The sequence below is a fragment of the Daucus carota genome, chromosome 1 (genome assembly GCF_001625215.2).
Source record: "Daucus carota subsp. sativus chromosome 1, DH1 v3.0, whole genome shotgun sequence".
Lineage (NCBI taxonomy): Eukaryota > Viridiplantae > Streptophyta > Magnoliopsida > Apiales > Apiaceae > Daucus > Daucus carota.
The window spans coordinates 6,977,641-6,988,476 of record NC_030381.2 but is presented as its reverse complement, the minus strand read 5'-3'; positions in this window follow the sequence as shown (position 1 = coordinate 6,988,476).

Below are 10,836 nucleotides of genomic sequence, written 5' to 3'. Positions count from 1 at the left end.
CGGCCTGCAGATAGGTGTTCATCTACAAAAACAAAAAAAAACACATGAGTAAAAACAAAAAGAGGAAAAATTTCTAAGTAAAAGAAATAGCTTAGAAAGGTTTTTTGGGCCTTACCGAGGCGACGGCTTGGGCCCCCAACATCTCTATCTGCAGATCATCAGAAGACTCGACCACGTGGGCCCGGTCGCGCAGAGTCACGACGTTCTTGGACCACTCCGCAGCGGCCCGGGCATCTCCCACGATCGTATCTTTGTTTAAAAGGCCCCATTGGACCACATATGGACTTGGGTCCTCGTCCACTGATTTGGGCCTCGGGGCCAAGAAAGTCGGGACTTTCTCCACGACTTCCTGGGCCCCGCTCTTCCTGGGCCTCTTGACCTTTTGGACTTCGGCTGGCACCACTTTCGCCGCAGCCTTCTCCCTTTTAGCAAATATCGTGTTCAGTCTCTCTTGGGCTGTGAACACACGAAAAACAGAAAGCAGTGAGAATTCAAGATAAATAGAGAAAGCCCAAGAAAAGAAGGGGTGCAAGTAAATTACCCTCTGGGCCCAAATCGCTAAGCCCATGTTCCTGGAGCGAGGCTTCAGAAACAAGAACGGAGCAGTGGTGGAGGCAATCCCCGGTCAAGATTTTTATCGCGGCCTCCTCCTCCACCCCCAGCTTTAGGGACCTAACCGGCCCATCTTCGGCTTTACTAAAGTTCGAATAAAAGTAATCGGCCCAATTCCCCTCGTTTAGATATAAGTAAAACCACTGTTTTTTCCAGTGGGGAAGCGAATCAGGGGCGGTGCCCGAAACGAAGATACTACGGGCCAAACTCCTATACTGGATTTTGACCCAACCCTCATCATTGGGCGCGTTGACAAATTTAAAAAGATATCTAAATACAGAAACACTGGGCTCAATTCCGTGTTTTCTACATTGGACCAAGAAACAATAAATGAACTTCCACCCATTGGGCTGAAGTTGGGTCGGGCAAACACGGGCCTCCGCTAAGAGCCTAAAGACAAACTCGGGTGGGGGTAACCGAAAGCCCGCGTAGAAAGTTTCTTTATAGATTCTAAGGGCCCAGGCTTTGGGTAGCAGGCTCGGTCGTTTGGGCCTGGGGCCACGGCCCTATAAGGCCCGTTGATGCCAAACAGATAAGCGATGGCATCAACGTCCTTCTGATCATATTTAGAAGGAAATTTGTATGCATCTAGATGGAGTAAATTTGGAAAAGCTTGACCAAACTCAGAAAGCAAGTCGCGAAAAGAAAAAACGCTTGCATGAACAAGAGATTTTTTACCTCGATTGACCCTTGGATTGGCCACCGGAGGCTGAGACAGTTGAGATTGTTGAGATTGCTGCGAGGATGAGGAATCCGCCATTGTTCTTCAAAAAGTTGAAGGTTTGGAACCCAGGAGCAGATGAAGAAAGATGAAGATTTATCGGAAACTGGGAAAATCTTTGAAGATCGCCCGGAATCTGGAAAAAGCTTTGAATATCGGCCGGAATCTGGGAAGAACTTGAAGATTGCCGGAGATACGCCTAAAAATCCGCCGAGAAACCAGAGAATTTCTGAGAGTGTTTGGGAGGGTTTTCTAGCACTTAAACTTGGAAACTTTGGAGTGAAATGAGAAATGAACTCTCAGTCACTCATTATATAGGCAATCCACAACCGGTTCACCTGCCGGTAAACCCTAAAATGAACTGGCTACAGCCCGTGAAATGGGCTTTGGGCCGGTCACAAACCTGTATCACAGGCGGGAAGCCCATGAATTTGAAAAGCTCGAACCTATTCTAGAAGGATCTCGAGAATTCTGGGGGACACCCACAAAAATTAAAAGAAAAATAAGCTATATAGGCCTGACAAGTTATAGACTAAGGCCCACAGCATATAACACTACTTGGCTCCCAAAACACATCTTCTACGCGTGGCACCTACCATGTCTCCTTGACGGGGCATGCAACGCCTAGGGCACATTCACTTGTTAAACAAAAGCGTCGATTATCTCATAACCACGTACCCTTGGTGTTGGTCAAAAACTATGTTCCCTAGGCGCGGCATGGCACGCCTAGAGAACAACAACTTCTTCAACTTGTGATGGGCATCACCAACCCACGCCCAGGAGACGTATCTCCTAGGCCTGTGAAACAACGTGTCTCCTTGGCGTGTCTAAGCACGCCAAGGAAGCATCATCTCAATTAGCCAGGACAGGCCTCACCTATACACGCCCAGGAAACATGTCTTCTAGGCGTACTAGTAAACATGCCTCCTTGGCGTGCCAAGGCACGCCAAGGAAGCATCAACGCGACGAGCTATGATAGGCCTTTCTTGCCAACGCCCAGGAGACATGTCTCCTAGGCGTGGTTAAGAACATGCCTCCTTGGCGTGCCAAAGCACGCCAAGGAAGCATCAACTTGGCAATCCTAAACGGACATCATCCATCCACGCCCAGGAGGCATGCCTCCTAGGCGTGGCACATAACATGTCTCCTTGGCGTGTCTAAGCACGCCAAGGAAGCATCATAAGAACCAGCCTTGGCCGGCTTAATGCAACCACACCCAGGAGACATGTCTCCCAGGCGTGGTATTATACATGTCTCCTTGGCGTGGCAAGGCACGCCCAGGAGACACATTCCATTCAAGGGCTGATTGATCAAATTAAAGAATTATTTAATTCTTTAATTAAATTCCTAAAAATTGGAAAAATACAGGAAAAATTCCTGAAAAATCAGGAAAAATAGTAAAATTGGGATTTTAATTTCAAAAAATATTTTGAAAATTCTTTAAAGGCTCAAAAAATTCTAGAAAATTGGAATTTAACCGCAGAAATTCCACTTTAATTGAATTAAGCCCTGGGAAAAATATGAAAATGCTTGAAAGCGCCGTTACAAGCATAAATCTGAGACGGATACTTGTTGTACAAACAAAAATGACCCGTAAAGATGCGAAAATTACTCAGAAGGTCATAAAAGGGACTCGAGTCTTCCGATATTCCAATCAAAAATGAAGTATAATCCCGAAGGATACGAAACAGGGCTATCTTTACTATATATTCAATTCAAATCATCTCTCGAATCATTTCAAAGTAGTCAAGATCGGTGAGATCCTTGCGCTATTTATGGAACTTCAGACCTTGGATGATAAGAGTTGGCAGAAGTTAGCTTTCTCGCGTAATGAATGAAGCTCGGAAAGCCGATAAGGTCTCAGCAACTTTTGAAAAGTTTCTACAAAACTTTTCGAAAGTTGGGGGGGCAAATGATATGGGTCAGAAATAATATTTAATTATTATTAGATATTAAAAGCCCAAGAATACTAAAACCCAGTTAAATAGGGCCTGGGGCTCTTAAATATTAATTAATTTCGTAATTAATTAATAGAGGCCCAGTCAGAGGTCCAGTTACAAGTCCAAATTCTATAATACATCTGATTCTAGCAGATAAATATTCAGAAGTTCGGATAAACGTCAACAACAAGAGGATAAGAGTTCTATCTTATCTCTTGCTTCGAGGCATACTTCGGTAAGAAGTCTGATACACGGAATCGTACTTCCGTCCCACTTCTGACTCCGAAACGCCTATATAAAGGGCTCTACCCCTCATAACTAGAACTACGTTTTGGACTTGATTCTTCTCCACGCAGAAGATACGTAGGCATCTCGTATCGAGACCAGTCCAAAGCACGAATCGCTCACCCCCGTTTTTAATTCTATAACAATTGGATAAGGTAGTATTTTTGAAAATAAGATTGAAAAAACAATATACAAGATAATTCCCCTTTATTTTTCTTTCTTTTTTCTTTTAAATGGTTTTTTTTATTTTTTTGTCATTTTAAATGGTTTAAATTTGTCTTTATTTATGCTAATGCAATGATTGCTAATAGTAGATACTCCCTCTGTTTTTAATTATTTGACATTTTGATTTTTGCCACACATCTTTAGGTGAGTTGACCGGATAGTAAAAATTATTATTTTTGATTGATTTTTTTTATATAAATTATAATTTTGATTATATATTTTTATTCAGAAAAAGAAAATTTAAAAAATAATATTTCTAACTACTCGTTCAAAGCACTTAAAAGTACGTGCCCAAAATCAAAGCGTCAAATATTAAAAAACAGAGGGAGTATAGCACAAAAATATATTACAAAATTTGTGCTAAATTTTCTGCTAAAAATTTATTTTAAACTAAAATTACTTAATATAGTTGGACAAGATCCCACCCAACTAATCACAGACATGTTTATTATTTATTTTACAAAATCAGCTTATGAAATACAAAACCGGCTGCATGTTCAATAATATCCTCGACACATTTTCATATAAAAAAGACTTCCTGAACATATTCGAACTAAAATGAAAATAATAATGATATTTCTAATAATATTTGTGTACAAACTTTTGATCTTTTATCACACGATTTATAGTTCCACACAACCTCAATAAAAATTAAAATTACGTGAACCTCAAATAAAAGAAAACGATCGGAAAAGTAAAATCCATATAAATATAGGGCTCCACGTTCTCGTTAATTTTTCTCCATTCTAGCTTGCTCTTTTTACTTACCTGCAATATGAAAAGAAATATATTATTATTGATCGTTTCAAAAAAAAAAGAATATATTCTTATTGATGCATAATAATTCCAATTATCAATACATAATAGAAAACTACTCCCGTTTTAAAGATTTATAAAAAAAATTGCACATAACATTATTTTCATATAAAAATTTTAAACACCGAAGTTTCATACCAAACATGAATTATTAAAAAACATTATATACAGAACACATTAAAATACGATTGAAAAAAATCACTTACCGATTATATTATTCGTCTTTATGCAGTCATCAGCACCGCACGTAGCATAATCAGGACATTTTTGAGCGCAAATAACAAAACAGGGCAGGCTGGGGCATCCTCTGCAGCATATCTTACGACAATCAATACAACATTCACTATCACCAAGTGTAGTTTTACCTGCACAAATTATTAATACAAACACAAATATCGCAGCGATTTGAAATTTTGTATTTTTCATTTTTATCGATATTTCTCCTACACTCTTGGCTCTGGACAAATCGTCACGTTTGTATAAATAGAGGAGCAAAGAATATTTGGTTCTTGAGGAAATGAAAAGTATTGTCAGTTTAAATAATAAACATTTGGAAAGATTATTGAAATTTGTTGTTTAAGATAATAAATCTTCTATATAATGTGCAGATATCTTATCTTTTATATTAAAAATTTTTATAGTTATATATTGAATGACGGGTAGAAAAGATTATTTTTGATTTGAAATTTTGCACTTTTCATTTTTATCGATATTTCTCCAACACTCTGGCTCTGGACAAATCGTCACGTTTGTATAAACAGAGGAGCAGAGAATATTTGGTTCATCAGGAAATAAAAGATATTGTCAGTTTAAATAAAAAACACTTGGAAAGATTATTGAAATTTGTCGGTTAAGATAATAAATCTTCAAGATAATGTGCAGATATCTTATCTTTTATATTAAAGATTTTTTACAGTTATATATTGAATGACTGGTAGAAAAGATTATTTTTGATCTGAAATTTTGCATTTTCCATTTTTATCGATATTTCTCCTAAACTGTGGATCTGGACAAATCGTCACGTTTGTATAAATAGAGGAGGAAATAATATTTGGTTTATCGGGAAATAAAAAGTATTGTCAGTTTCGATAATAAACATTTGGAAAGATTAAAAAAAATTGTCGGTTAAGATAATAAATCTTCTAGATAATGTGCAGATTTCTTGTCTTATATATTAAAGATAGTTATATATTGAATAACCAGTTGAAAAGATTATTTCTGATTGTAGAGTTTTTGTAACTTTTAGAATGTTGAATTCTCACATAATCCTTGTATGCATTCAAGGTTTTGGAACAAAAGATTATTTGTAATCATGGAATTTTGAATCGTTAAATAGTTTCTTCGTTATTCAAAGAAACGGACATTTGAAGAAAAGATTATTCCTGATTGTAGAATTTTTGTAACTTTTAAAAAGTTGAATTCTCAGATAATCCTTATATGCATTAAAGGGTTTTCGGAACAAAAAATTATTTTTAATCATGGATATTTTGAACCGATAAATAGTTTCTCCGTTATTCAAAGAAAATATGATATAAATTTTAATCACAGAAAATGTTACTAGTCTAAAACTTTCGGTATGATTTTGTAAAACTTATTAAAAATATCAAAACTAATAAAAAAAATTACAAAAAGAATAAAACTAATTAATAACATAAAGAGTCATTGAACAATTGTCGTGTATTCGATTGGATTTTAAAGGATTTTTAATTCATGAAATCCGAGTGTATTCAATTGATATTGTTAAAATCCATTAAATTTTTGAGTTATTCAATTGAGATTTTAAATTATATGATAAAATCTGATGATATTCACTTAGGATTTTAAATTATACTTAAAAATTCGGTGGTATTCAGTTGAGCTTGTTTAAAATCTATTAAGATCTGAAGATATTTAAATGTTGATGGTTTTTTTTTTAAATTTTATAAAATGAAGGATTTTGTGGGATTTACCACTATATTTTAAATTTTTTAAAACCCCACCAAATTCAATGAGATTTTGAAGCATTATTCTTCAATCGTAAATAATCTATATTAATTATACGACATTTTATCAATAATACATACGAAATTAAAATCACATATATTTCATTAAACTTCATAAATTAAAAACAATCTATTAAAATCTCAATCGAATACATCAAAAATTTGAATAATACATAAATGCATTATATCTTCGGGATTCGTAATTGAAATGCCCAATTAACTACATATAGATGAGTACAAACAACAAGATTAGTATCATACGGCCGCGTTTACGAGAGAACTCAATTTTAAAATAGAATATATATTACATATTTTAATATAGAAAAAAAAAATTTAAAAAAATAATTTTAGTAGGTAGTCAAAGCACTTAGAATTGTGTGTAAAAATTTTGGTGTCTTATAATAAAGACCAGAGAGTAGTTTTGTATACATCGAAATAGAGTGCGGCTTTAAAATCCTGTAGAATGAGTTTAGGCGTGAATTACTATTTCATTTAAATTGTTCTACCCTTATAAATGTGTACTTGTCCTCTTTCGTTTTATTATTTCATAGACCGAGAAATCGTGGCTTACAAATAATAGAAGGGTCATAAAAAAAATGAAAGCACGCAGAAGATAGACAAATATAATCATGCAGATCATAGAAAATTTCGATTTAATAAGTATTTAGAAAACATGATGATGTTATGTCCCCCAGAATGGTTCGAGAGAGCCTAACAGGTTAAAAGTACAGATATTATAGGACACTAAAGAAAGATTCTCCGTATTCGACAGAATCCAATGCAAGAATCCGACTTTAACTATCACTGCAATTTCATGCATGCATCGGCAATCCGATTATAATAACGGAGTTTCTATGATGTGTACATGAGCACACAATAAACACACAATTTAAAAAAAAAAATTGTTTTGTTTGGTTTATACTTTTTATAATCGTAGATCTCTGTAATTATAACAATCACATCAATTAAAAGTATCCAAATTCATAAATTTTAACGCTTAATATGTGCGCACAAACTTGACCAATTTTCATGATAATATTTTGAAATCATGGGAGAAAAAGTTAGAGGCCCCGTGACAAATAATAGTGTATAGAATTGTACGAGGAGATAGACGACGACATAAGATAAACCTTAAACGGATCGATAGCTGGGGTGTCTAGTCTTGGGACCATGAAAAAAGCTGCACAGCTTATCATATTTTGTGAGGATGCTACAGCCAAAGGGAAGAGACGAGTGACTCTCAGAAATGTACAGGAAAAAGGAGTCAAATGGCTTATCAAAGTAAGATTCAGTGGGAAAAAGATTACTTGAGATGAATGCTGTCAATTCAGTTTTCGAGTACTCGATTATTTTGGACCTCCCGAAAGGATTTTCAGCGGTTGAATATAATGGGAAAGCTAGTGAAAAGTATAAAGCCGTGTTTGGAAGTTAGAGGTTTGATGTAAAATTAGAGATTTGGGGCGTTCCAGAAGTTTGATCATTTTATCAGTTGATATGTGATAGTTACGGGATGAAATAAAGGTTTGAGCTCAAAAAACTAAATTTCAAAAAATTATTTTGAGGAGTTTTTGGATGAGGTTTTGATATGCGTCACACAAAATTAATCAAACAGCTATTTACCAAACAGTTTAAAAAAAAATATTAATTCAACCCGCTAATCAGAACAACTAATTCAGTAAGCTAATAATTTACTGCTAACCGCTTTACCAACCTTAAGCTAAAGAAGAAAATCCATCATCTTGCATTACTGATCTACATATGATCCTTTCAGGCTACAGTTACTCCTAACTATAGGCCTCGCGTCTCCGTATGATTTCACCTTTACCCGCTCGTTGTATACACCGGAAAGTCTGGAATGCTCCCAAAGAGTTAAAAATGTCACTATTTTAAAGTTTTAAAATAAGTTACATCGTTTGTGTAAAAAAAAATAAATTTTTAGATTCTAAATCTAAATAAATATTTTAAAAATTATTTTAATATTTTTTACATCGTTGTGTGTGTTCAGAAATAGTTTCAAAATATAATACATAATTTTTGAGGGGTCACAGGGGGTAAAGTAGCTGTTAGAAACTAATATACACAATGTTACCTCTCAAACAGTTAAAGTTAATGGCAGATTTGGACGGAATGGTGAATAGGGGTTACAACTTGCACGAGAATGTTAAGTTTGGGGTGCATATTGCCACATTTTAAAATTCAGATACTAAATTGCGTTTGGAGCAAATCTAAGAGTTACAAAATGTAATTAACTCCATAATTTATGATCAAACCTTTCAACGAAAAATAACTTAAAAGATGGTTGCATGGACCCGTATATATGTAACAATAATATCACATATATAAGTTATAACATTGATTGCACCGATACTTTTGTTTGTTACCCACTCTACTGGAATGGCATTATCATATTTCGCATGGAATAGTGCTGCATAAAATTAATTGTGTACATAAAATTTGTATATAATGATATGATAATTGATGTGATGAGTTTTAATTGAAGTTATTTATGTAAATACAGGAGTCATTCTAACTAAAACTCACTATACATAATAATGGACAAAACTATATATACAATTATGTACACAGTACACTAAACATTTTTGTTTCCCATCTCATTAGCATGTGATAAAAATGGGGTGGTTGATATTAACACATGGTTCCAACTTTTTTTATTTTTCAAGTATGTTTTAACTTAACTGGGTGAATGACCAGTACTCATGCATTAAATCCTGCTATATCTAAAAAGTTTGACATGTACGTACGTAATAAAAATATCTACCCACTATTTATGAAGAAATTAAATAATCTTTTCCGAAAATGCCTAACCACAATAATGTTCATATATATTATTGGTTTGTCTAGTGTGTGCCCATGGGCACATGCTAAGCACGAAAACTCATAAATTTGGTGTGTTTTGATTGGTGTGGTTGGTGTGAATGCAGGGGGGCCATCATTATTAAATGGGTGTAAGCCAATCAAAACAAGGAAAAGATATCAAATTTTGTGCTTATTGTGTGCCCATGGGCACACCATAGAAAAACCGATATATTATAGTATGATGATGACACTACGTAGATACATGACAACCAAATCGAAAGCAGAATTGAATGCAAAGCATTATTGCATCTCTCAGTTTTCCATCTCATTTTCCAGAAAAGGAGAGGTCGGGTCAGCTCATCTAACTTAACTAAATGCAACAATCATGGTGAGTATCTCCGTAGTGTATCTACGAAATGTCATGATCATACTATAATATCAACATTATTGTGGCGAGGCAAATACAGAAAAAAATTCAATTTATCCATAAATATTCGGTAGATATTTGACTTCTGTGGACTCTATTCGACCTCAAGATACTGTTACCAAATAACTAAAACGTGCTTGACTACTGTTAATTTATGACAAGCAAGGAATACATTTCATGTGTAATTTCGCTGTATAATTTATTCCAAATTTAGCCATAGGTTGCATGGCGGACATGCATCAAAATCCATTAAATGTTTTAATTTTCCATGCTTTAATATGATATCGGTTTTCCTAGTGTGTGTTCATGGGCACACAATAAGCATAAAATTTGATAGTTTTTCTATGTTTTGATTGGCTTACATTCCTTTAATAATGATGCCCCCTGCGCTCACACCAACCACACCAATGAAAACACACCAAATTTATGAGTTTCTGTGTTTAGAATGTGCTCATGGGCACACACTAGACAAACTCTTATGACATTATCTACGTGGAAAAGTTGGTTGATCGACGGTCTTCTGGTCATCTCATGACTTTGGCTAATATTTACTAAGCTACACTGGACAAGGATATTTATACTTCACCATCTCACACTGCTAGCTGGTCCCAATTGTTCATATAATATTTTTATCGGTCTTTTTAATGTGTGCCCAAGAGCACATAATAAGCACCAACTTTCATGAAACGGTTTTTCTGGTGTGTGCCCATGAGCACATGCTAAGCACCAACTCTCATGAAAATGGCTTAATTTGATTGGTGGAATTGGTGTGAATGCAGGGGGGCCATTAACATTTAATATTCATCCACCAATCAAAAGTTAGTATTTTCATGGGAGTTAGTGACTATTGTGTGCCCATGGGCACACCATAGAAAATTCGTTCATGAAAATGGCTTGTTTTGATTGGTGGAATTGATGTGAATGCAGGGGACAATTTACATTTATTATCCATCCACCAATCAAAAGCTAGAATTCTCATGGGAGTTAGTGACTATTGTGTGCCCTTGAGCA